Genomic DNA, 4,812 nt, shown 5'->3' on the forward strand with positions numbered 1-4,812 from the left:
GACGTAGCAGATGAACCAAACGTTGAAGTATACGATGAAGAGATGCCGCTGTCTTCGGAAGGAGAGGATGATTTTCTGGATTGCAGTCAAGGGACACAAACCGAGGATTCGAGAAGTGAAACCGATGAAGATCCGGAAACACCTGTGACTGTTAGACGATCTGAGAGATGCACTAAAGGACTCCCGCCGGTTCGATATCGTGAGGCCATCGGAATGGTGAAATCAAACGTTCCCGAACCACGCACGATCAAGGAAGCTATGGAAAGTACAGAGAAAGACCTGTGGAAAGCGGCAATCAAGGAGGAGTTACAAGCCCACGAGGAAAATGGCACGTGGAAAGTGGTACCCCTCCCGGCCGGACGAAAGACCATTGGATGTAAATGGATTTTTAAACGGAAGGAAGACGAAAAAGGAAACGTTGTTCGCTACAAGGCGCGTTTGGTAGTGCAAGGATTCACACAGAAATATGGAACAGATTACGATGAAGTGTTCGCCCCCGTCGTCAAACAAGTGACGTTCAAAGCATTATTGTCTGTGGCTCACCAACGGAAGATGCTCATCAAGCACATAGACGTGAAGACCGCCTACCTAAATGGAGAACTCCAGGAAATGGTTTTCATGCGGCCACCGCCTGGCTGTGATTTTGGGGACAGCAAGTTAGTATGCCACCTCCAAAAATTTATGGATTGAAGCAAGCAGCTCACATCTGGAACAAGAAGCTTAATGCAGTTCTCCAGAGACTTGGATTCAAACCTTCCGAAAACGATTCGTGCCTGTATTCGAAACGCAACAGTGATGGAACGATGTCGTACATTGCCGTGTACGTTGACGACTTGGTAGTTGTTTGCAATTCGGAGGAGGAGTATGAAGTCATCGTGAGGAACCTAAACAACCATTTCAAGGTAACGTCTTTAGGAGACATCAGGCATTTTCTTGGAATTCGAGTAACCCCCCGGATAAAAAATTACCATTCATTACATGGTAAATATTATTAACATATGACTGGTTTTATTGTTCACAATGAAACACATAGTAGATATATTGTTACTTTTTACAATAGAAATCAAGCCCATATAGTTCGTACAATAAATGAACATAAGCTTTATTAGTGACTAATTGATTCGATTGTTTTTCAATAGTTCTATAATAATTTAAAGTTACTATCAGTAAAAATTAATTTAAGTTGTTTTTATATAGTTGCAAAAGTGCCTGCAAAGTACGCATGGACTTTTTATTGAAAAAGAGTTTATTTCTCAATTACACTTAAAAACAATTCGTAACAAATAAATAACAATAAATATTATTGTTGCTTGGATCATGTTTGTACAATCAAATACAAAATCACTTGACATATTTTTTCATAGTTTTCGTTTTAAATTTGAGTACAGTAGATGATTCGGTATCGAATGTTATTCATTTAATGTTAAACTTCAACGACTGGCAGACATCAAGCCGTGTTGGCAGAGGAAGCTCTCAATGAATAACTGAGGAAGTACTTATGGAAAACTAGCTGAAAAGCAGGTTTCAGCCAAGTGAGGACGTTACGACAAGAAAAAGATGAACAATTATTTTTCTAATGTTTTACAATAAATTAAAGAAATCTAGTAAATAGTAAACTACCATTGATAACAATACAAATACAATTAGTTTAATGGGGTCAATTGAACCGATGTTGATGCAATAATATTTGTTGTTATGTAAACAGATTTCGCCTTTGAAAAAACCAAAGAATTCATATTTCTCGGTAACATTTTTCTCCAGCATTTACAGATACTAATGGCCACATGAATTGTGAACGATTTATGGTATGGATCATACGACCTGAGGTCTGACTTATGATATTTGGCAGTTATCTGAAAAGATTGATGATAGATCTTATCAACAGCTGCCAAGCAATACATACCAGACAGACATCAGAGTGTTTGATTCTTATCATAAAATGTCCATATCGTTCTGGCGGCCGTTAGTGCTCGTAAATGCTGGATATACAGTGACCCCACAATTTATGAATCGGCAAAAATGACCACAGTTGTTTATGGATCACTCATGTGATCAACATGGTGATTCATAAATAGTGTGCAAAATTAAGGTGATTCATCGGTGTGGAGTCACTGTAAATGTTAGCGGAAAATATAAATTCTATGGATTTTCAAAAGCGAAAACTGCTTACAAATAACAACAAATATTATAGTATTTTTATTGTAACAACGTTTCATTTGACGCCATTCAATTAATTGTATTTGTATTGTAAGAACAATGAAAAAACATTAAGATATGTTGTTTTCTTTTGAAAATTACCCTAAAAATGTCTCATAAAAACACAATACATTCTATTGTTTTTCGTGAAAAAGTGTATGAAAATTTTCTCAAAGTTTTATGGTTAAGATACATAACGACCACCATTTTTTATTGTAAAAGTGCCATTTACCATTCGCCGAATGGTATATAACAATAAGGGTGATGGTGAGTGTGCCGTGTAAATTACAATACGTTTAATGGTGAATATTTTTCGAAATAATGGTGTTGTAACAATAAAATTTATCGTATTTTTATGATATTTTTTATCAGGGCCGGACCAACGAAGGTGTGTCACTGAGCCAAAAAGTGTACATACAAAAGCTGCTGTCACGTTTTGGATTGCAAGATGCCAAACCCTCGAAAATACCCCTTGATCCCGGATACATACAGCCAAAGGAGGAGAATACTGAAGCGTTGCCGAATAATCACCAGTTCGCAAGTCTAATTGGTGGATTGCTATATGTATCTGTTAACACAAGACCAGACATATCGGTTGCTGTATCCATCCTAGGACGCAAGACTAGTAATCCCTCTCAAGCTGACTGGGTTGAAGCAAAAAGGGTTCTTCGGTATTTAAAAGGAACCATCAATCATGAGCTGATTCTAGGACAGGATTCGTCTGAGCTCGAAGTTTTTGTGGATGCTGATTGGGCCGGCGATGCCCACGATCGAAAGTCAACATCTGGATTCCTTTTTCGCTATGCAGGAGGAATGATTGGATGGAACGCCAAGAAACAGGACAATGTTACCCTAAGCAGTACTGAAGCGGAATATGTAGCTATGGCTGAATGCTGCAAGGAACTGAATTGGATACTTCGTATACTTGACGACCTCGGAATCAAAACCACGTTACCAGTGAAAGTGAACGAGGATAATCAGAGCTGTATCAAGCAACTAAGTTCCTGCAGCATCAACAGACGATCAAAACATATTGAAACTAAGTACCATTTCATCCGGCAACTCAAACAAGATGGCGTCATTGAACCGCAGTATTTGGCAACCGAACATATGATTGCGGATATGATGACTAAACCTCTGTTGAACACCAAGCTTACGAAGTTTCGTGAATTGGCCGGAGTCATCTCGTCGAGGAGGAGTGAAGGAGAAGTCGAGTAGGCGACGAATAACTACGCCTTACTGTTGCTAAGGCGTAGTTATTCGTCGCCTACTCGACTTCTTTATGTCAGATAAATAGTTAGAATAAATTTTCATTCCATATTTGTTAGTCAATCGATATAGACGTGTTTTATTACGACTACAGCCTCATATCATTTGTCCAAGAAAAATGATGTATGGACGAAATGTTCGTAACACATAGGAGCAATAGCTCATAAAATTAGTCACTTAAAACAAAGTAAAATTACATGACTTTCTCATAAAAAATCGTAAAAATATTGTATTTTTTCGTGATTTTTTAACGAAAATTGTTGAATAACTTTGAAATACGCAATTTAAACACCGTAGTGTCTTCGGCAAAGTTGTAGAGTATTGTTCTAACTATATTTTAACGGTATTTTCGGTACCTTTTTGGTGCAATTGTCTGGATATTGAAGTACATTTTCGTGAAAATGCTCGAAAAAACACTAAATCGATTTGATACACCTCTAAACCTTTATCAATTTGGCTCAATTTTGGACTGAAGACTTGTTTTTGCATGTGGATTGATAATTTGATGTGACACGGGTAGGTTAAAAAACGTGAACAGGTCTAATGTCGGTAACAAAGGCGCTCCGCAACAAATGCATGTCAGGCGATGAGAGCAATAAAACAAACATCGCTTGCCGTGCGTGTGCTGATATTCCGGCTTTGCTACTGAAGTTTTCGACTCACATTATCGAATTCATAAGCATTTGGACGAAATAGGACTCTTGCAAACCTCAGAGTCTAGTTTCAGTTGTGAAACAATGCGAAAATCACGATGTGAATAGAACGAAACAAATATTCCTACCGTTTTTGTTGTGAACAAACTCAGGAGCGATTTTGTCATTATCTGCTAACGAAAAACCAAAGCGTTGTTGCCGTGCCTTCTTTGTTGCCTATTTTTTGCTTGCTGTGGCATATTTTGCGTACACTGCCTAAAATCAATTACAAAGAGATTTTTCGAAATCACTTTTTGACAGTTGGGCAACTGTTTGACAGCTTCGCCCAGTACAAATTGCAACCAGGGGTGAGTCGTCAAATCGCTCCCATACAAACTTCAAATTGATTTTCAAATATGTTCCCGGGCACCAAAATTCATGAAAATTTGGATTTCGACTCAGTTTGGAATGCAGATTCAGAATATGGAATTATCTAAACACCACTAAAGAAGCCAATTAGCGGACTTGCAACTAAAAAGCGTTGCAACGAGCAGGTTTGCAACGAGCGAACGGCCGCTGTAATATGCGGCCCTGCTCTGACTGCATATCGGCCTTCATGTAAACTCCACCACCGAGGCCGCCCGTTTGACGTTTCTGGTCGTTTTCAAAACATCATGCGTGCGGTGCGTGCAGTACTTCTACCCGCAGCAAAGCT

Source organism: Aedes albopictus, chromosome 3 (genome assembly GCF_035046485.1).
Source record: "Aedes albopictus strain Foshan chromosome 3, AalbF5, whole genome shotgun sequence".
In the NCBI taxonomy this organism is placed as follows: Eukaryota; Metazoa; Arthropoda; class Insecta; order Diptera; family Culicidae; genus Aedes; species Aedes albopictus.